This window comes from Daucus carota, chromosome 1 (assembly GCF_001625215.2).
Source record: "Daucus carota subsp. sativus chromosome 1, DH1 v3.0, whole genome shotgun sequence".
NCBI lineage: Eukaryota > Viridiplantae > Streptophyta > Magnoliopsida > Apiales > Apiaceae > Daucus > Daucus carota.
Genome location: NC_030381.2, coordinates 8,925,397 through 8,949,707, shown reverse-complemented (window position 1 = coordinate 8,949,707; position 24,311 = coordinate 8,925,397). Strand labels below are relative to the sequence as shown.

Here is a 24,311-nt window from a genome sequence, read left to right as displayed (position 1 = left end):
AAGATTGATATTGCCATATCCCAAGGTTTTCCCTATGTTGCCATCTCCATAAGAAACATTTGGGCCAGCCTTCTCCACAAAGTCTGATAGCAGGGCTTTATTTCCTGTCATATGTCCTGAGCATCCACTGTCCAGAACTAGGATGTTTTTCATGTTGCCCTGCAATCACATACACAACTAATGATTAGTTTTAAGGACCCAGACTTGCTTGGATCCTTTGTTCTTGTTAAGTTTGTTAACACTAGCAGCGGAAGATTTATCAGAGTTTAAATCAGAGTTTGTGCTAACAGGCTTTTTAACAGATGCTGAACTAGGAGAATCAATCTTTTTCTTCAAAGAAGGTTTTAATTCATAATAATCATAATATAAACTATGGTATTCCTTACAAGTGTAAATGGAATGCCATAAACTACCACAATGAAAACAAGGATTCTCTGGTCTAAATCTAGTATTCCTAGTCTTAACTTCTGATTTTGGAGACATAGCATTTATGTCCTTATTTTTCCTGCAAAAAGAAGCAAGATGATTAGGATTACCACAATTATGACAAGTTTTCCTAGGAGCATTTGGAATAGGCATATAACTGTTGCTTTTGTTTATTCCAACCTTTCCATTCTTATTTTTTTTAGGTTCCTTAATCCTGTTTTCTTTCTTAACCTCCTTGAGCTTATGCTTAAATTGTTTCTGAGTCATCAAACCAATGTTAACCTGTTTAGGTATATCAGTTTTTGATTCTGCAACAAATCTTACTGGAACTACCCTAGGTTTTTCAATTTTAATGGTTTCTTGTTTATATGACTCAGCTTCATATTTATCAGAGTAACCTAACCCTTTCTTCCAGTTTCCACTTTCTAAGATATTCTGAGTAGTCTTCCCTGAGTTAGTCCAAGTTCTGATTATCTCTCTTTCCTTTACAAGTTCTGATTCAAGAGAAGCATTTTTCTTTAAGAGTTCATTTCTAACAAAGATAGAGTCATCTCTTTCCTTCTGAACTTCTAGCATTTGAACTAGTTCCTTTTCAAGATAATCATTCCTTTTCTTAACATCCAAGATCTCAGATTTTAGTCTGTCATTTTCTAAAGTCTGATCTCTATAACTAACATGCAGAGTTTTAAGAAACAATCTTAACTCAGTTATATCCTCAGTATCAAAAGCAAGAGTGGAATGAGGTACCTTGGTTTCAATAGTCTCAGTGCTGTTGTCCATGTTTGCCATCAAGGCATAGTTGACTTCTTCCTCTGATTCTGATGAGTCTGCCCAGCTCCCCTTCTTTGTGATAAAGGCCTGTTCCTTTTCTTTCTTAGCTTTCTTGCACTCAGTTGCAAAGTGGCCTTTCTCTCCACAATTGAAGCAGGTGTATTTAGACTTATCAGATTTTCCAGATTTTTCTTCTTTGCCTTCATTCTTTTTGAAGACCTTCCTATCAGAGTTTCTGTCTTTCTTTGAGAACTTCTTCCCTTTGTTGAAGTTCTTATAAGCCATCTTCTTGAAGCTTTTCACCATCAGTGCTGCCAGCTGCATCATCTCAGTATCACTGTCATCAGAGTCTGAAGGCATATCAGAGTCTGAGTCAACATCAGAGTTTGATGACTCAGTATCAGACTTTTTGACATGAGCTTTTCCTTTGCTTTTCACAGTTGAATCTTCTTGAACTTTTAGAGCAACTGGTTTGGGTTTCCCACCATGTCGTTTGCTCCTTTGCTCCATTTCAAGTTCATGAGTTTTCAACCTTCCAAAGATTTCATCCAGAGACATCTCTTCAAGATCATGATTGTCTCTTATAGTAGTTACTTTCAAATCCCACTTTTCACTAAGAGCAAGCAGAAATTTGAGATTTGAATCTTCCAAATCATATTCTTTGTCCACAAGAGACAAGTCATTCAGCAGCTTGACAAACCTGTCATAAAGATCAGTCAGTGATTCACCAGATTTTGAATCAAAGTGTTCATACTCTTGAGTAAGTATGGTTCTTCTGTTCTTTTTGATGGCTTTGGTCCCTTGACATCTGACTTCCAAAGCATCCCATATCTCCTTTGCAGTTTTGCACCCAATTACTCTATTGGACATAGCATTGTCCAGAGCACTATGCAACAGATGCTTCACCTTTGCATCTTTACTGATAGATGAGATGTCCTCTGGAGTATAGTCCTTCTTTTCTTTAGGAATCATCTTCTGGGGTTCATCTCCCACTGCAACAGAGAGCTTTGTTGGCATGTGTGGACCATCATAAATTCTATCCAGATATTCTGGATCTGTAGATTCCAGAAACATGATCATTCTTACTTTCCAGACAGAATATTCAGATGCCCTGAGGACCGGAACCCTAAGAGACTCATATCTACTGTTTTGTGATTTCTCAGACATGATTGTGTGATTAAGATCTCACTGTAGGTATATCAACAGAGCTGGCTCTGATACCACTTGTTAGGCCAAATAAACTCACTATATATGATAATATAGTGAACACAATCCAAGACAAACACAAGTATAAGAGAATAACTCAATAAACTCTTATTCACAAATCTCAGTAGCTTACAAATAATCTCTTAGTGATTTATATGTTATCACTAAGAGCTGCTAGGTTACACGAATGATATTCAATTGATAACTCATCTAGAGTAAACCCTAAGCTGTGTTTATATACACAGTTACATGATATCTACTGATTGATTTATAATTATCTGCTTCCTAAAATAATCTAATCAGTAGCTATCCTTCTGCTGTCCTGATCTGAACAATCTCTCTTGATATTTATCTTCCTTATTTAGTCAGATATGCTCCTGAAAATCAGCCGCCTGCAAACTCTGATCATTGCTTAAACTCTGATCCAGCTGTCAGTCGTTAAACTCTGATTTTCAGCTAAACTCTGATATTTGCTTCTGCACACTAAACAAGTTAGATACCTGTGACATCATCAAATATGTAACATGCAAAGAGGATCAGTATCCATCTGGTGCAGTGCTGGGGAGTTCTCTGATGCAGTTTTCAGTTCTTAAAAATGTTCTAGTGTGGCTAAACTTCTAACATTCGTGATTCCAGCTTCGCTTTGGGCTCGGAACTCGGGCACTGTAAAGTAAGTGTCATTTTGAGCTTTCAAATTTGTTTTGTTATTTTTGATCGGTCTTCCTGCCTGTTATTTAGAATCACGCCTTAACTAAGTAGTACTGAAATTAGACCCTTGCCCTTACTATTACTACAGTACTGATGATAACACCAAATTAGTCCAATGACACAATGCTAATACTGATGTTGGCATCATAACAAATTCTAAACTTTAGACTGCTCAACTTGGACATTATTCTCCTCATGCCTCCTAGACAGAGTATCAGCAAGACAGCAACTGTATTGTCTGTCCCTCTCCTATAAAAAATGTTGTAGTTGTAACCCAAAAGTTTGCTGATCCACTTCTTCTGCAAGATCACTAATTTTCTGTACTTCCAAAAAATTTATAACCCAGTGGTCTATCTTAATGAAAAATGTTTATCCATCAAATAAGGAGTCCATTTCTTGACTTTCTTGTGTTAGGACAGCTCCAAAGCTAGCGTTGCAAGCATCCGAATCCACAGTACATTCTTGAGTGAAATCTAGTTGTCTAAGTACTGGTGGAGTAGTCATAGCCTGTTTTAGTTGCTCAAAAGCTACAAAAGCATGTTCATCTCAATGAAAGTTATCTTTTTTAAGCTAATTAGTCAAAGGGTTTGCCATAATGCCATTTGTTAGGTCCTATTAACTCACTATATAAGATGATATAGTGATCACAATCTGTAACACAGTATGACAATATAAGAGATTGAAATCAATAAACTCTTATTCACAAAGCTCAAATGGTTACAAAAACTCTCTCAGTGATTTATATATTATCACTAAGAGCTGCTAGGGTTCTTAACAATATACTCGATAACTCAACTCATATAGAGTAACCCTATTATGTGTTTATATAGACACAGTTACAAAATCAATCTCTGATTTGATATCCTATAAATCAGCTATGTATTCTATCAATCAAAGATTGCTCCAGTTTTCTGTTTAGTTTCCATAGTCAGCAAATCACTCCTCCGCTTCTATCCTTCCTTGAAGTATATCCGCTTCTGAGCTCTTTCCACGTGTAAACTCTGACGAGTCTTGACTATGTAAACTCTGATCAGACTTTATCAAACTCTGGTCAGACTTTACTAAACTCTGATCAGCTTCATCAAACTCTGACCAGCTTCCAGCTTAAACTCTGATCACTCCTGTTCTAAAACAAACTTTAAGAACATTAGTAATCATCAATTATATCTAACAATCTCCCCCAACTTGTGCATAAATATGTTATGTGCAAGTTAACAGATAATTGATGATGTCAAAACAGATAAGTCAAATGCAACAGAGTTTAACTATATAACAGAAAACTTTTTAAAACTTACAGATACTTTACTCTCTAGCTTCATAGACACCATGAGCTGTCTTTAGATATCCTTTGAGGAGTTGTCTTTCAGCTTCTTCAAGTACTGTAATCATTTGTCTCTTGATCTCTCTCAGCTCTGGATCTGAAACTCCAGTTTGGTAAATTGCAGCTCTGAGATCATATATCTTGTTTCTCTTCAAGTCTCTATCCAGCCTGATATTGTAAGCTTTATCAGACTCTTCATTGAATGCAAGAGTCCTGATTCCAGCTATTGTTACTATTTTTGCTGAATTTTTCTTCATCTCAACCAGCTTTCCTTGATGATTAAAGTATTTAGGAATGAAAGGTCCAGCATTTTTGTTTCCTGTAATACCCATCTTTCTTCTGATTTGATCTTTGAGCAGATTGGAGATGTGTTGGCATGACTTGTTCTTTACTTGAAATATGTATGAGACATATCTCAATTCCTCCCAGTGTTTAGCATAGAGATCAGCTTCAATTACTCTAAACACTGTTCCATCAGACATGAAGTAGATAAGTATATTATCTCCTCTGTCATTCTTCACCAGTTGGACTGAATCCAGTTTGTCCATTCTTTCTTGCAATGCTCCAGTCTTGGGAGCACATAGAGATGAGGGGTCTGTTGACATTGATCCTATACTCTGATCAAATTTCTCATATTTGGATCCCAGCCCTCCTTTATCTCTTCCTACTTTTCGATGAGAGATTGGTTGAATTGAGCCCTTTTCAAAGTTTATCTCAGTCATCAGACTAGGCTTTGCAAATCCTAGCAATGGAGTAGTTGTTGGTTTGAACACATCTTGAGCCTTGTCAGAGGTTGTGTCTTTCTTTGCTTCCTTATTAACTTGAGCTGTGTCAGAGGTTAATTTTCCTTTTTGTGATTCTGCAACATGAGCTTTGTCAGAGATTGCAGCTTCTGATTTCTTTTCCTTTACAACTTGAGCCTTGTCAGAGGTTGTAGACTTCTTCTTATCCCAGCCTTTCTCAAGGTGTTCATCTACTTTGCTTTTTCCCTTGGATGTATACTCATCTTCAGAGTATACCTTTTTGACTGGTAAACTCTGATCAGCAACAGTAGTTTCCTTGATCAGTATCCCTTTCTCTTTTGGCTTGGTAGTTGATTTTGCAGGCTTTTGGATCTTTCCAGAGTTTATAGCTTCAACATGTTCTTTCTTTAGCTCAGCTTCCTCTGCAGCAATCAACTCCAAATCCAATTTGGCTTCTGGATTTTCTTGTTCAAAAATCAATCTGGCAAGCTCTTCATCAGTCAATGGTTTATCTGCTCCAGCCACTGGTATGTGCTTTGATCCAGATGTGACATTATGTGTTGGAGCAGACTTTGTGCTTAGCTTAGACTGTTTTTGACTGTCAGAGTTTGAAACTCTTCCACCAGTCCCTGCTTGAAATCTCTTGTGTTTTGTGAAGTCATCCACATCATCATCATCTTCCTTCTTCTTTCTCTTCAGAGCTTGAGAAGTAGACTTGCATTTGACTTGTGCTACTCTCTCCCCCTTTTTGACATCATCCTCATAAGGAATCAGTATTGAAGTTATCAGAGAAAGTGAAGATTGGATGGCTTCAAGCTGTTTGGACATTTTCTCTTGAGTAGACTCAATGGTGGTCATCCTCTTTTCCAGAGAGTCATTAGCAGACACCAGCTTCTTAACATCATCTTTCAGAGGTAGTAGAGTCCTTTTCTTCTCCATAGTTTGAGTTTCCTTGAGACTGGCTACCTCTGTTCTGAGACCATCTATAGACTTAGATGTCTGAGCTTGAGCAGGATGAAATGTCTTTAGATAAAGAACTGTAGCCTTGAGGCTTGACATTACATCAGAGTTTGTGATTTTATTCTCTGCCATAGATAGAAAATCTTCAGCTTTTGCTGGCTCCAGAGAATGTTGGTGGCTCAGCCAGAGTTTGTCCCATACTTCACTTGGTGGATCAACCTGAAGATCCCTGGGAAGTGGCTCAGAGTTTGTGTCCAGAGTTTGTAGCCTGGCATTATACTGGCTGGTAGACTCCCACTTTTGTTGTAGATGTGACTGAGGGACTTCATCATTTTGATCATTGTCATCATCTGAACTTTCATCATCCTCATTACTATCAGATGTAGGATTAGCAACTTTCTCAACAGGATCTTGAACAGATTTTTGTTGAGCTTCAGACTGTGATTTGCTAGGCTCTTCACCAGCCTTAGCAAGAGACTGTAGGGCTTCCAATGCTACTTTGTCAGATTCATCAACTACAACATCTGACTTGTAGTTTTCTGGAGCTGTATCATGAACAATGGCACCCTCAGGAATTTTCATTGGAGAATGAGGAATTGGAGTGGAGGGTCCAAGATCAGATAATGGAATTTGAGGATCAGACATTGTTGCTCCAGCTTCAGTTGTAACTGGTTCATCACACCTTATTTCTTCATCTACTTCAGAGAATGTAGTAGATGCTGTAGCACCATCAGAGATTGGAACAGCCTGAAGAGGAAGCACCATCAGAGCTTGAGAAGATTCTGGTAGTGTGGTAGATGGTGTTTGCTCTTCATTAACAGTAAAATCTGTAATCTCTGTTATGGGTACCTTTGCCCTCGCAGGCTTTTGAGCCCTTCTTTTGAATCTGGCTGGCTTTTGTTGAGGACTGGTCTGAACAGGTTCAGAGTTTGTTGTAGGAGTAGGTTCAGAGTTTACAGCATGTGCAGGTTCAAGATCATCATAATCATAGGCTGCAACCAGTCTCCTTCTTTTCTGCTTTGGAGGAGAAGCAGCTTCAGAGTTTAAAGCATCAGTGTTTATAGCATCAGAGTTTACAGCATCAGAGTTTGCTGATTTATCAGACTTTGTCTTCAGAACTTGTGTTGCAACAGAGGTTCTGGTCTTCTTAGTAGAAAGATTTTCATCAGACTTTGTAGCCTTTTTAGATCTGGATGCAGAGGTTCTGGGTTGTTTGGGGATTGTAGGAGAGACTGGAGGTTGAGGCTGTTGTGGTTGTGGTTGTTGTTGGTGTTGTACTGGGGGCATATCCATCCTGGCTCTAACTTGAGCTGGAATTAGAAGAGGTCTCTGAATTGGATACTTCTCATCCTTGGAGATGAGGTCCTTAAACACTCTTTTATGAAGCCTGAATGGCTTGATCTCATCATCAACATCAAAATCTACCTCACCAACAGTAGTATTACACAATAATTGACAGAATCTTGAGAAATATATGACTTGTCTATTCTCATGCATTCTTTCACCAATATTTCTAAGAACTAATCTACCAAAATCAAAATTAGTAGAGTAGATCAGAGAATACCCAATCTGCAGCATGTCCATTGGTATTGCATCCCAGTTTGTAGACTTCTTTTGAAAGGCCCTGGTGATGCAGTCGAAGAAGAAACTCCATTCCCTTCTGAGCCCTGGACGCTTCAGTTGTCCCAATTTTTCAAGTGATTCACTGTAGCCCAAATCAGTCATCATTGTTCTCAGATTTGCATCTCCATTAGTGATATAAGCAGTATGCTCTGGCAGGTTGAATGCCTGACGAACTGTGGCTGGAGTAACAGAATACTCCTCCCCTTCATATGAAAACACAATTGATGGTGATCCATCTGCACCACCATTGTCATATTTACCCGTCCTCCAAAAATTGATGATTTGGCTTCCTGAGAGTCTGGCAGGAGCGGTAAGGGCGTTAGCAAGGGCACTCTGTGCCAAAAATTGCTGGATGGGATGATAATCCCTTGGAGCGTCGGCAGTGTTGAGAATGGCAGCATGGTTGTTTGGAACGAATTCCACACCTGCAAAGGTAAAAGCTGTAGTGGCCATTAGAACAGAGTTTGTGAATGAAGGTGTTTGAGAAAGTGTGTTAGAGAAGATTTGAAATTCAGAGAGAAGAGCGTAAGAGTTTGTTGAGAGAGTGTGTGTAAAGATTAAGTGTATAAGTGAAGAATAAGCAATAAAATCTGATGATAAACTCTTCAGATTTTGTTTAGCTGTACACGCTTGGGCTCTTTGTTCACTTGGACACCTGTCAGATTTTAACTGGTAGATGAATGTTAGTGGGATGGAGAAACGAGATTAATAATCATGAGTGCAGTAAAACATGTGCAGTTATAAATGCTGATTACACGTTCTCCTATTAAAAATGTTTTTCATGTAAACCCACTAATAATACATCCGTTTGGAACACTTTCTTCACATTCTCTGAATATTTGGACTCCTGAAATGTACATGATTTAAAAAATCAAGATCAGGTCTCTCGAATTTTAAACTCTGAGATTTAAATCAAAGAAAATAAATTTCGAAATACCTCAGAATAAAGACATAATGTTCAGAATATTCATCAATAAATCAGAGTTTGTTATAAAATCCATAGCTCAATAATGTGCTTGTGAGATAATGTGTGTGATTTAACATATGAAATCAGAGACTAAAGAATTTCACAATTTCGTAATTATAAGGTAGACAAGAATAATTTATTTAAACTCTCAAGACATAGACAATAGGCATACTCTGATGGATAAATATAAAATAAACTAACCCCTTAATTATTTTATTTATTTATTTTTTTTTTCATATCAAGGACGCTTTTCAGTGTAAATGAATCACGACCTTTAAATATAATTTTGCAACAGTATTTCTCCAGTAATCAGAGATTGTGACTGGTCACCATAGATTATAGAATCTTGGCAATTACTTAATACCAGTAAATGTTTGGGTCTTCCCAGTCACTGTCATATAGACATCTAAGATCTCAAAGGAGTACCATGCTTATTTGCAGGGGTGTGTATAGCATCAGAGTTTATAAACACTGTCTAATTTACTGAGAGAAAATACAAATTAATCAGTCTCACTTATAATTAAGATATGTGAAGTAGTAGAGTCTCAATGATATCAATATGCATATAGTGTAAAATAGTAGCACAAAATTGAGATCAAGATTAAGGAACTTAACTAAGATTCATGATTACTAATTCAGATCATGCTTCATAGTATCTTCACAGGTTATATGTCTCAGAGAAAAAAAATGAGATTATTTATCAAGATTCAGAGTTTACAAATATCAGAGAATATCGTCAGAGAATGACATCAGAGAATGTCATCAAAGAATGTCATCAGAGTATAACACACAGAGTATATCATCAGAGAATGTCATCAGATTTTAACAATCAGAGTATATCATAGCAAATGTGTGAGCAATACATATGGTAAATTGACAATTTAAATTTGAAAGATCTAACCATTATGTTTACTCAGTTCCTGATATCATTCCTAGTTCATTCACCAGCCTAGTGAAGGTTGCCTCACTTAGTGGTTTGGTGAATATGTCTGCTAGCTGCTGTTCAGTAGGAACAAAGTGAAGTTCAATGGTTCCTTCCTCCACATGCTCCCTTATAAAATGATATCTTATACTGATGTGCTTTGTCAGAGAATGTTGAACTGGGTTTCCTGTCATAGCAATAGCACTTTGGTTATCACAATAAATAGGAATTTTTGAAAAGGATAACCCATAGTCCAACAGTTGATTCTTCATCAAAAGAATTTGAGCACAGCAGCTGCCTGCAGCTATATACTCTGACTCTGCTGTTGATGTTGATATTGACTTTTGCTTCTTGCTGTACCAAGAAACAAGTCTTCCACCTAGAAATTGACAGCTCCCACTTGTGCTTTTCCTGTCAATTTTGCAACCTGCAAAATCTGCATCAGAGTATCCAATTAGACTAAAGTCTGATTCTCTAGGATACCATAATCCCAATGATGTGGTTCCCTTGAGATATCTGAATATCCTCTTTACTGCAATCAGATGAGGCTCTCTTGGGTCTGCCTGAAATCTTGCACATAGACATGTGGCATACATGATGTCTGGTCTACTTGCAGTCAGATAAAGCAAAGATCCAATCATTCCTCTATAGTTTGTGATATCCACTGATGCACCAGTATCTTTGTCTAGTTTGGTTGCTGTTGCCATAGGAGTAGTTGCAGCTGAACTGTCTTGCATACCAAATTTCTTCAAAAGATTTCTGGTATACTTGGCTTGATTTATAAAAATCCCATCTTCAGTCTGTTTAACTTGTAAACCCAGAAAATAACTGAGTTCCCCCATCATGCTCATTTGGTATCTAGACTGCATGAGCTTGGCAAATCTTTGACAGAGTTTAGCATTAGTGGAACCAAAAAAGATATCATCAACATAGATTTGAACTAAAAGCAGATCATTGCCATGATTCAAATAAAACAAGGTTTTGTCTATGGTACCTCTAGTGAATCCACTTTCAAGAAGAAATTGAGCCAGAGTTTCATACCATGCCCTTGGAGCCTGCTTTAGTCCATAAAGTGCCTTGTCCAATCTATAGACATAGTCTGGATGCTTTGGATCCACAAAGCCTGGAGGTTGTTCAACATATACCTCCTCATCCAGTTTCCCATTTAGAAAAGCACTTTTGACATCCATCTGAAATACCTTGAATTTCTTGTGAGCAGCATAGGCCAGAAAGATTCTAATTGCCTCCAATCTTGCAACTGGAGCAAATGTCTCATCATAGTCAATACCTTCCTGTCGTGAATACCCTTTTGCCACAAGTCTTGCTTTATTCCTTGTAATGATACCCTCACTGTCAGTTTTGTTTCTGAAAACCCATTTTGTACCAACTATGGATCTATCTTTAGGTCTTGGTACTAGGGTCCATACTTTGTTTCTCTCAAACTCATTTAGCTCCTCTTGCATTGCTTGTATCCAGTCAGCATCTTGAAGAGCTTCCTCCACCTTTTTGGGTTCTGTTTGGGACAGAAAGCAATGATGTAAACACTCATTTGCTGTAGTTGTCCTTGTTTGCACACCTGCTTCTGGATCTCCAATTATTAAATCAGGTGTGTGGGATTTTGTCCACTTCCTAGCATGTGGAAGTTGACCATTTTCATCAGTGGATCCTCCCCCTTGATCCATGCTCTCTTGATTCTGTTGTTCATTCTCTGTAGCTCCCCCTAAATTTGTGCTATCAGAGTTTGAATCAGTATTCTCTGATGAGTTTGAGTCAGCATTCTCTGATGAGTTTGGGTCTTGGGTAGAGTCTGAAACATTCTGATGCTCCCCCTCAACATTTGCTTCATCATCATGAACTTGTAAGCTTTCACCAGAGTTTGCTGTATTTTGTTCACAGTCAGAGTTTGACTGTTCATCAGAGTTTGTCGAATCAGAAAATATTTCTTCATTTTCAAAATGCAGTTCTTCATGATCATCCATATCTGCTAAACCCATAATTCTTTTGTCATCAAATGACACATGTATGGATTCCATGATCACCTTGGTTCTCAGATTATAGACTCTGAAGGCCTTTGTTGTCAGAGGATAACCTACAAAAATGCCTTCATCAGCTTTTAAATCAAACTTGGTAAGCTGTTCTGGATGAGTCTTTAATACAAAGCATTTGCACCCAAATATATGAAAGTACTTCAGATTTGGCTTCTTTTTCTTCACCATCTCATATGGGGTTTTGCCATGCTTATTAATCAAGGTTGCATATTGAGTGAAACAAGCTGTTTGAACAGCTTCTGCCCAGAAATAAGTAGGCAATTTAGCCTCATCAAGCATAGTTCTGGCAGCTTCTATAAGAGTCCTGTTTTTCCTTTCAACTACACCATTTTGCTGTGGTGTACCAGGTGCAGAAAATTGTTGCACTACACCTCTTTCTTTGCAGAACTCTTCCATTGTTGAATTTCTGAACTCAGTTCCATTATCACTTCTAATGATCTTCACTTTGTCTTCAGATCCATGATCCAGTTGCTTCACATGATCCATCAGATGCAAGGCTGTTTCATCTTTAGAGTGAAGAAAATATACCCAAGTGTATCTAGTATACTCATCAACAATGACAAGAGCATATTTCTTCATTGCAATGGATGGTACATTAACTGGTCCAAATAGATCAACATGTAGAAGATGATATGGTTTCTTTATTGAGAATTCAGTCTTACTCTTGAAGGATGTCTTTCTCTGCTTGGCCTTTTGACATGAATCACATAATCTATCAGATGTGAGTAGTGATTCAGGGAGTCCTCTCACAAGCTTTTTCTTTATAAGCTCATTTATGGAGTTGAAATTTAGATGTGAGAGCTTCTTATGCCATTTCCAACTTTCTTCTGCAGAGATTCTTGTAGATAAGCAAATTGCTTTTCCTTCAGAGTTTGTAGGCAAGTGGATTTCATAAATATTTCCATGTCTGTGAGCAATCACTGCCACCTTGCCTGTTGACTTGCTTACTATCTCACTGTGTTCTTCATAAAAATCAACATGATATCCTCTGTCATAGATCTGACTGACAGAGAGTAAATTGTGCTTTAGCCCTTGAACAAGAGCTACATTTAATATGATGACATTGCCAAGGTTGATGTTGCCATATCCCAGAGTCCTTCCTATGTTGCCATCTCCATAAGAAACACTTGGGCCAGCTTTCTCCACAAACTCTGACAACAGGGCCTTATTTCCAGTCATGTGTCCTGAACATCCACTGTCCAAGACTAGGATATTCTTCCTGTTGCCCTGCAATCACAAAGACCACTAATTGTTAGTTTTAAGGACCCAGACTTGCTTGGATCCCTTGGCCTTATTAAGTTTGTTAGCTTTTGCAGCGGAATTATCATTATCAGAGTTTGAGCTAACAGACTTTGAAACAGAGTTTGTACTAGAGACAGATTTTGTACTTGCAGAATTTTTATTAACCTTTCTCAAAGAAGGTTTCAGTTGATAATAATCATAATACAAGCTATGATATTCTTTGCAAGTATAAATAGAATGCCATAAACTACCACAATGAAAACATGGATCTTGTGGTTTATATCTAATACTACTTTTTCTAACTCCAGACTTTGTAGGTAAGGAGTTAATGTCCTTGTTCTTCCTGCAAAAATTAGCAAGATGATTAGTATTTCCACAGTTATGGCATGTCTTCCTAGGTGCATTTGGTATAGGCATGTAGTTATTACTCTTGTCTATTCCAACCTTGCCATTTCTGTTTTTCCTAGGCTCCTTGTTTTTGTCATCAGACTTTACCTCTTTAAGCTTATGTTTAAGCTGTTTCTGAGTCATCAGTCCTATGTTAACCTGTTTGGGCTTATCAGATTTTAAATTGTTGTTAATCTCTGATTCTGGTCTAATATGTTTAGACTTAGAGGATTCAGCAACAAATTTAACAGGCTTAACCTTAAGTTTTTGAGTTTTAACAGCCTTTGCTTTTGATGACTCAGCTTCTGAGTTATCAGTGTAACCTAGTCCCTTCTTCCAGTTTCCACTACCTAAGATATCCTGAGTAGTTTTGCCTGAACTAGTCCATGTTTTAATAATATCCCTTTCCTTAGCAAGTTCTGATTGAAGAGATGCATACCTCTTTGATAATTCATCTTTGATAATGACAGCATCATCTCTCTCTTTCTGAACTTCTAACATATGAACTAATTCCTTTTCTAGGTAATCATTCCTTTTCTTTACACTTAGAGTTTCAGATTTTAATCTTTCATTCTCTAAAGTCTGATCTCTAAAGCTAGTATGCAAAGTTTTAAGGAACAATCTTAACTCAGTTATATCTTCAGTATCAAAGGCAAGAGTAGAATGAGGTACCTTAGCAGTAGATTCAGAGTTGTTTTCAGTGTTTGCCATCGAAGCATAATTGACTTCTTCCTCTGAGTCAGATGTATCTGTCCAGTTTCCTTTCTTGGTGATAAAGGCCTTTTCTTTTTCTTTCTTGGCTTTCTTGCATTCAGATGCAAAGTTACCCTTTTCACCACAGTTGAAACAGGTATACTTGTCAGCTTTTCCAGCTTTCCCTTCATTGCCCTCATTCTTCCTGAAGTTCTTCTTGTCATAAACTCTGTCAGAGTTTCTGTCTTTCCTTGAAAAACTTTTGCCTTTGTTGAACTTTTTGTAGGCCAACTTCTTGAAGCTTTTCACCATCAATGCTGCTAACTGCATCATTTCACCATCACTGTCATCAGAGTCTGAGACATCAGAGTTTGAGTCATCAGAGTTTGATGACTCAATGTCAGACTTTGTGACATGAGCTTTTCCTTTGCTCTTAGCAGCTTCCTCTTGAACTTTCAGAGCAATAGATTTTGATTTGCCTCCATGACGTTTGTTTCTTTGCTCCATCTCAAGTTCATGGGTCTTCAGTCTTCCAAAAACATCATCAAGAGACATTTCTCCAAGATCAAGATTGTCTCTTATTGTGGTGACTTTCAAATCCCACTTTTCAGGAAGAGCCAGAAGGAATTTGAGGTTTGAGTCTTCAAGATCATATTCCTTGTTCACCAGAGATAAGTCATTCAGCAGTTTGACAAATCTGTCATACAGATCTGTCAAGGACTCACCAGATTTTGAGTCAAAGTGCTCATACTCCTGTGTAAGGATTGTTTTTCTATTTTTCTTTATAGCCTGAGTTCCCTGACATCTGGTTTCCAGAGCATCCCAGATTTGTTTGGCAGTTTTGCACCCAATCACCCTATTAGACATTGCATTATCAAGGGCACTGTGCAGAAGGTGTTTCACCTTAGAGTCTTTACCAATTGACAAGATGTCCTCAGGGGTATAGTCTTTCTTTTCCTGTGGAACCATCTTCTGAGGTTCATCTGCAATCCCAACAGAGAGCTTGGTGGGCATATGTGGTCCATCATAGATCCTGTCAAGGTATTCTGGATCAACAGAGTCTAAGAATATGATCATTCTCTCTTTCTAGACTGGATATTCAGATGCCTTAAGGATTGGAACTCTAAAGGATGAAGCTTGTGATTTTTCAGACATGATTGTGATTAAGATCTCACTGTAGTAATCTTAACAGAGCTGGCTCTGATACCACTTGTTAGGTCCTATTAACTCACTATATAAGATGATATAGTGATCACAATCTGTAACACAGTATGACAATATAAGAGATTGAAATCAATAAACTCTTATTCACAAAGCTCAAATGGTTACAAAAACTCTCTCAGTGATTTATATATTATCACTAAGAGCTGCTAGGGTTCTTAACAATATACTCGATAACTCAACTCATATAGAGTAACCCTATTCTGTGTTTATATAGGCACAGTTACAAAATCAATCTCTGATTTGATATCCTATAAATCAGCTATGTATTCTATCAATCAAAGATTGCTCCAGTTTTCTGTTTAGTTTCCATAGTCAGCAAATCACTCCTCCGCTTCTATCCTTCCTTGAAGTATATCCGCTTCTGAGCTCTTTCCACGTGTAAACTCTGACGAGTCTTGACTATGTAAACTCTGATCAGACTTTATCAAACTCTGGTCAGACTTTACTAAACTCTGATCAGCTTCATCAAACTCTGACCAGCTTCCAGCTTAAACTCTGATCACTCCTGTTCTAAAACAAACTTTAAGAACATTAGTAATCATCAATTATATCTAACACCATTACTTTTTGAAAAATTTCCTATTAGTATCCACCTAGTCCTAGGAACCTTCTTGGAGCCTTCAAACTCTATGGTTCAGGCCAGGAAAGCATGTCTTCTACTTTTTTGTTATCATCTGCCCCTCGTTACTTATAAATGATGTGTCCCAAGTAAGCCACTTGGGATTCATGAACTCACACTTTGATTTTTTGGCATATAGTAGTTGTTGTCTCATGATCTTAAAGACTTGTTCCAAATGTTGTAGATGCTCTTGTGCAGTCTATGAATATGTCAAAATGTCATTAAAAGAACTTCCTAAGATGCCAAACACCTAATTCCTCAAATTCTTGAAGAAAGCAGGGGCATTAGTGAAGCCAAAAGGCATCACGGTGAATTCATAATGCCTTAAGTGTGTTCTGAAAGATGTTTTATCTATCTTTTTCCTTCATTCTCACCTGGTGATAGCTAGCCCTCAGATCTAGTTTAGAAAAAGCTCAGCTCCATGCAGTTCATCTAGCAATTCTTTTATTGAAGGAATAACAACTTTGTTCTTACTTGTCAAGGAATTCTTTTCCTATAATCAATACAAAATCTATAATTGCCATCTTTCTTCTTAATCAACAATATACGTGAAGCAAATGGAGAGATATAAGGCCTCATGACCCCAGATTCCAACATTTCTACCACAAATTTTTAATTTCGTTTTTTTGGTCACAAGAGTTCCTAAATAGCCTCATTGAAAAGGACTAAGATCCAATTTTGAGCTCAATGGAGTGCTCAATAACTCTGTTGGGAGGTAGACCAATTGGTGGCTCGAACAGGTGATTATATTCTTCCAACAACTGGTTGAGTTAGTGGAATTTCTTGCTAATCAACTTTGGTCCTTCAGCTTGATGTGCCAACAATGTTGGTGCGTTTTCTACCACATTGACTATGAACATTAAATCACCGCTCTCCTGCCTCTGGTAACTCTCGACAAACTATGCAGTATGCCGTTGTCATCTGTTAGACTGTTACAGTACATGTTTTACATCGTTCCAAACTTCTTTTAAAGTGATTTTTTGGTTTTGATGTAAAAATTGCATTTGCAATTGTCTGTAGTCAAAAGTGTGACTGGATCCTAAATATCCTAGCCAATTTACACCCAACACCAGATCATGACTTCTCGTATGCATAGTTTAATAAGCTTTTTTTTTTTCTTGATTTGCTCAAAATTTTTACTTTGATATCTAAAACTGTAGACTTAAAACAAGTTTTTCAGGCCTGTGAACCCAAAGAGGAATTTGAGTACCCATCGGAACAAGTTGATGATGATACAAGCCTTCATGTAACTGAAGCCTTGAAGTTCTACAACCAAATAATAGTCGGCATCTTTCGGATGTTATGTTTTGCTTATTCTGAATGTAAATCATGGATTATTATTGTCTTTGGTTTCTTTTATCTCTCTCCGTTTTCTGTTTTCCTTGGCCTAAAATTTATAGAATCAAAACTATGAACTGGTGAAGTCGGGCTTTGCTACACGTGTGATCTTGCTGATATGCTTCCTCTACCATGTCAACTTCAGGGCTAAGGACACTGATTCAACTTCATCAGTGGAGTTGTTTCTTGCCCAACTGACTAGTACTGGTAGGATTTGTTCTTGTAAGGATTGCAGAATCTTGATTCAAACAGATTCAGATCATGTTTTGATTCTGAAATGTAGGAGTGGTTAATATATATCTCTTACTGCTATTTGGAGAATTTATTTTTCTTGATTATTAATTTGTTTGTTTGTCCATCTGTGATCAAGATATGTCGGACTACTTGTTTTGGTAACTCTATGAATCTTCTTGCAGGAAATTTTACGGGTTATAAAACAAATCGCTGCTCTTATTGCCAAAATTTTAACGAAGTCCGGCATCCTCTTGCCATGCATTTCGTATGTAGTGGACCGGTGGTGATTCATTATTTAAAACCAGATGAAGGACGCGAGTAACATGATTCTGTCTCTAACAAGAGACACATCTAATTTGAGCTTATTCTCACACTTTCAGCTCGTAACAAGAGTGTTTGGTACACACCTGACAGCTCACATGAGAAGAGCCGAACTTTCTTCTAAATTTAAGGACCAAATTTTAATATTGATCTATAGAACTAAATTTTCATGACCAAATTTTCTTTAGAATTTCCTAGCAAATTTAGCATATTTTCAGTATATGGATTAGCAATTTAGCATCATCAGGACTTTGGAGCTTAGGAGGAGCTCATTAACGTTATTAGCAGTTAAATAGCACATCAGGAATTAAATAAATGTATAAGTCATTTTGTAAACGGTCTTTCTCGTAATTTGTTTATACACATTCAAGTTGATAATGAAATTTTATTGCTTCTTTATGAAAACTTACGGTCACAATATTTTAATCATAAACATTTGCAAGCTTATTTATTATAATTTGCTAAGAATTTTCTTGCAATTTTTCATATTCCTTGTAAATTAAAAAAAATCTACCATGGAATGAACTAGTTTGATGCTACACTAGAATCAATTCTTGAAGTTTTAATATATTTCAATTATAAATTATGATTATTTAGAATTATTATATCGAGACAAGAAGTAGAAATGAAAATATTGAAAAAAAATAAAGTGATATAATGATCTAAAATCCGCAATTACAACAACAATGAATAATAACAATAAAGTGCAGAAAGTAAATAGCGGAAAGTAAATAAGTTAGTTGGCTATGTTAGTGCTAAGTAAAGTCAAAAAGTTGAAGTAAGCTTTTTACATTTACTTCCCACGGAACAATACGATGATAGTTGGGAATAGAATCAAGCTTAATAAAATTGATTTTGACTGTCGTCAAATATTAATCTCGTTTTCAAGATTTATTACGAATCTTTAGTTCGTAAGAAGATACAAATTGTTGTTCGTTTGTATCAAAATATATTTGAGTATATTTGAAAGATATAAACTTTGTTTGTGTATATAACTCAAATATAACGAATCTTAGTTCGTTTAAATATACACCGAATCTTTAGTTCGTCTATATATATATATTTATATTTCGAATAACACGACTTTGTTAGTTCGTGTTTGAATTTAATTCAAAATAAAAAATCTCTTTTATAAGAGATAGAAGATGAAGAGCTTTAAGATGAATAGATCGAGAATAATAACGAGCTCTTGTATATATAATGGTCGGTTAAGACTCAGATCGAAGCTAAAATAATAACCACTTACAAAAACGATCGGAAAGTTCGCCGGAAAAATTTTGAGCTTGTGTAGAAAATTCCCAGCAACTAATTGGCTCTTTAGCTTGTGTAGAAAATGAATGGGGATGGGGTGGTATTTATAGGGAAAACTTGGGGTAGTGGGTAGTGGAAGGTGATGTAAGGGATGATGTAAATGGTAGGTGATGTAAGGGATGACTACATTGTTCTTGTCCACTAGCCTAGCAACTTGACAACCAACATGTGACACCTTATCTCAGCACTTAATGCTTGGAAGAGGATAAGGCACACACCCCAATGCAACCCAATTAACTATTAATTAACGAATAAGTATCGTTAATTAAAAATAGCTTATTTCTAAACATCTCCAATAAATCCAACAAAAAATATGACAATTTTCTAAATATTAGAAAATGGAAATCTGTGAAGTTTGGTAATTTTTGGTCAAAGTCTCCTAGGTCAAACGCTCAGTCAAAGCTTCTCGGGTCAACCGTTCGGAAACACACCCCGACAAACATTCTCCAAAAATCACGAAACTTTTACCTAACATACATCACATCATAAAAATGATATCCCCAAAGTTTCAAGTCATTCTAGCAAATGGAAGTATTTTATCCGGATTTAAAACGATAAAAACCGCTTTTCGGGTTTGAATAAAATATGGAAATCCTTTTGACGATTTGTAAAACGTTTTTGGCTAGAATTTTGACTTGGATAAACACTAAAAATATATTTTCTTAAGGCTAAAATATTTTGGAGTTTATGGAAATATTTTTGAGCATTTAAATTATTTTTTTTCGATAAATAAGGAAATATAATGAAACCTAGAAAATTAGTATTTGGTCAAAACGAGTAGACCCTTGACTAGTTTTTGATACCAAAATACTTAGAATAGTATGATTCATGATAAATCATGGTTTTGATGTTTTTAAAGTGCATTCTAAGAATTAAAATATTTTTCTCCGAAAAATGAGTAAATTGAGAGACCTTGGAGAAAATATTTAACGAACCAAGAAAAATGAATATTAATATTTGACCATCCAAATATTAATGTTTTGATAGATTAAATCTTTCTTTTGGATAGAAAGCAATTTTTGGAATGAAAGATTTATTTTTGAATAATTAAAGATAATTTATCTCGTAAAATAAGAATAGGTAAATCAGGGAATAAATTTCTTTAATTAAGAGATTTAAAAAAATAATGTTACATGAGGGTTCTAAAGAATATCAAATCTTGATAATCCTTTTTCGATCTTCATGCGAGTTTAATTTTGCAATATGAAGATAGGGAAATATCGTAGAGTGGCGATATCCCTCATCATGAATATTGCGTGAAAATATATTTATTAAAAATAGGTATTTTGATACGAAGAAATATAAAATGATTTTTCAAATAACTTGATAGAAATAACTTTTCCACTTAAAGATAATCATGGAAATTAATGTCCTATTGGGAGGATTACTAGGTGATTTAAATTTTACGTTTATTTATAGATACTAAAATAAATTAATGTCGAAGATATCCTTTCAATCTTCCCCTTTTTTTGTATTTATCAAACAAACCTAAAATTTAAATTTTACAAGTGTGTGCTTCCCCTTAGTGTATGCATGAAATTATTTTCACATAGGCACATAAAAGGGTTCAGAAATTTTACTTATAGGTTTCGCAATTTCAATAATCCTCGTGATTCCAATAGTTATATCCTGAAAAGAAATTGGTTAGATCATGGACAATTTTAAAACATTGAACCAAAATTTTCTTTTCTCTATCTTTGGAAAATTTTAATTTTAATTTATTTTTTGAAAATGGAAAATTTTAATTTTTGATCGTGCAATGAATTTTTTTTTTTTAAATTTTGATATATTGCACGTCTCTCTTCCCCTTTTGGTTGATAAAAACAAAAAATCTTTCCCTTTTTAGATAGGTACGATTGTTTCGTAGAATATTGTTCCTTAAAAAAACGTCTCTTCCCATAAAAATATGTTTACATCTTTTTGTAGATGAAATTATATTTCTTTGATTTGCTTCCCCTTAATTGTTGACCATTTTGTAGATGTTTCTTTAAATACTTTGGTCAAGGTATAACGTTTTAAGGAGTAAAGATAACTCTTCCTTTTGTTAATGGACTAAAGTAATTTCTTTGATAGATTCCAATTCTTAATATTTCCTTGGATGGAATATGCATTGGTGGTTCCGGGTTTTTGAGTGTTAAGTCCATGTTTTTCGTTTTAAAAAAAAAACTTTTTGAGCTCATAAGTCGAGTAGCTCTTTTAATTTATTTGAGTCAATTTGCTGTTCTAGCAGAAGTTTTGAATCCAAATTTTTATCAAGTGTGTATAGTATATCTTTGAATGTGGAATTTGATAAACTTGGAAAGCTCGTATATTTCGTGTAATGTTTTTGGAAATGAGTCGCATTAAATCGAAATGAGATCTATTTTTGCATTTTTCTATTTATTTTATCACTTAAAGCATTTTGTTTTTAAATTTGTAAGTGATAGTATTTTCGTTTTCGAGGATAAATGCAAATATTTGCTTGAATTATATTCAAAATTAAAAAATATATTTCCTTGACTCTGGAAAAGAGATAAATTCTTGAGATCATTTTAGAGATAAGTGCAATACAATGCTGCAATAAAATCTCAAAAATGAACTTCCATTAATTCATGAAATTCATACAAGTACATAAATTCTTGAAATTTACATTGAATAGAATTTTAAGATGCGAAAAGCAAACTCCTGCAAAACAAGTTAGTCCAAAGGCACAAAATAGTATTTAACATACGAACGTATCTGATAAGTGGTATTTATACACACTTATAGGCCTTCATTTCCACTTAAATTGGTTGATTGTACTTAAGTGTTTAGTGTCTTTTGATGTGTTTTTATTGTTTTTCTGTGCAGGTCACGAGTTGAGGTGATGAAGTGATTTTCTATCATTTTAGGTTGGTTTTGGTGCATTATTTGCAAGAATAGAGAATTGTTGATTCACCGCGACTTGGGATTTTGTGGGTATATCTTCTACAAACCCTCACGAGAGTACACTCGTCCACTAGAGCTATCTAGGGGTTTAAAGGGCTTGTTGCATATGCTAAATGCAACCGTGATCACCTACGGAAGTGGTACTAGAAGCGAGGAAGGACATGCACGTGAGAACGAGCGAGAAATGAAGAAACGGGGCTGCCATCACAGACAGTAGCGCGCCCGCGCTACTTGACAGCGCGCCCGCGCTATCCACTGGGACAACTAGCGCGCCTGCGCTAGTTTAGCGCGGCCGCGCCCAGCAGAAGTTCCCCGGGCCGATTTTTACAGCTTTTTAGCGGATTTTCGCAGCGGTCGAGGCCCGGTTGACTTGGTCAATGTATTTTTATTTCTCGTGTGTAAAACCCTAGCCTCGGAAAAAAGTAGTTTTAGTAGAGAACAATATCGTAGTTAAGTATTATTCATTCAAGCACATTATCAGTTTGTATTAGATCGTTCTTCGCGAGGAAGTGACAGTTTCGAGCGAGATCGTGAACATCAAATCTGTAACGTGTGATCTTTATTATTAATTCAAGCATTTTTATTCCATTTAATTCTTGTCTTTATTCTATCATGTTTTCATTAGAACCCATGATGTCGATTGGTTCGATTATGAACTAACCGCCTTCATGGGATTCTAATGGATTTATCGATGTAATCTAGTATCGAATATTAATTACTTGATTGTGTGACGTACGTTGATTTCTTTGCATGAGCCGTGCTTATTCTTCTTAGGAGTGTAGCTAACTTCTAAGTTTTTTGTTAATTCTTTCTGAAGCGAGAGTGGATGATTGAATTTAGAACTATGCCATGTAAACATAGGATTATGTGAATGAAACATAATTTGTGGTAGACTTGAACTATTTTTATCACCCTGTGTAATCACGATAGATGACTTGCTATTTAAACCTCTCTGCTTACACTACCGCTATAGAGATATAGGGTCTGAGCTTTGTTGGTGTCTATGAGATTTCTGTCTTAATTGCGGATTTTGATTGGTATGATACGTGTGCAACGAGAGTTGGCATGTATTACTTTCGTGTTGTCTGATTAGGATCAACAGTCGCATGTTAATCAGTAATTTCAATTCTAGATGAATTCGATAATGAAGTTAGAATCCCATGTGTTTTCCTATTCTGAATTTGATTAGTAATTTTAGTTATTAGTATAAAAGAAACCATCCTTGTTAATTGTCTTAGCAGTGATAATTGATCATACATTGTTGCATAGGTGCGTATTCTTAATTCACCAGTCTCTGTGGGATCGAACTTAATATATTACTTGTGATCACGTGCGCTTGCGTGTAGATTTTTGCGAACAAGTTTTTGGCGCCGCTGCCGGGGACTCGGTGTTAATTAGTTTACGTACTTGTCATCAGTGTGCATTAAAATTCACTGACTAGGATTCTAATCTCTTCTCACTTTTCTTCTTTTCTTTATTTCAGGTACTTGGGTCGCGTTTATGCAAACACGTTCTCAAACCCGTAAAAGAAAAGCAATTGATTCATCTTCATCTTCTTCTTCTGATTCTGAAACAATGACAGAACCTGAAGCACAACCAGACAGTAAGGCATTGAAGGATTTCTCTATGCCAAAAATCGATGATATCCAATCAAGCATTGTCAGGCCTGCAATCGCAGCCAAAGCCTTTGAAATCAAACCAGGAACTATTCAAATGGTCCAGAACTCGGTACAGTATAGGGGTTCTCCTACTGAAGACCCCAATATGCATATACGGAATTTTATAGAGATCTGTGACACTTTCAAATTTAATGACGTCTCTGATGAAGCTGTGAAGCTAAGGCTTTTCCCATTTTCACTGAGAGATAAAGCTAAGGGATGGTTACATTCTTTACCACCTGGTTCGATTACTACATGGGAAGATCTAGCTCAGAAATTTCTCACTAAATTCTTCCCCATGGCAAAGACTGCTGCACTACGAAATGCTCTATCTCAATTCTCTCAACAATCAGGAGAAACATTCTGTGAAGCCTGGGAGCGATATAAGGAGATGCTAAGGAAGTGTCCCCATCATGGCATGCCGGATTGGATGCAAATAAACAGTTTCTATAATGGTCTAGGACCTCAATCCAGACCTATGCTTGATGCTGCTTCTGGAGGTGCATTATGGGCTAAGAGTTATGAAGAAGCTTATGATCTTATTGAAATGATGGCTGCTAATGAATATCAGAACCCTACTCAAAGACTTACTCAAGGGAAGGTAGCCGGAATTCTTGATCTTGACACGTCTACAGCTATAGCAGCTCAACTTAAGGCTCTCACGATGAAGGTCGATTCTCTT

The 24,311-nt window shown here is 36.3% G+C and overlaps 1 non-coding gene across 1 annotated transcript; it reads right to left on the bottom strand.

The window, feature by feature from the left end:
* Window positions 1-23,942: 23,942 nt before the first annotated feature.
* On the bottom strand, window positions 23,943-24,049 carry LOC135150026 (small nucleolar RNA R71). Its single transcript, XR_010288380.1, has one exon. It is a non-coding gene; the product is annotated as a small nucleolar RNA R71 (small nucleolar RNA).
* Between the last annotated feature and the right edge of the window lie 262 nt (window positions 24,050-24,311).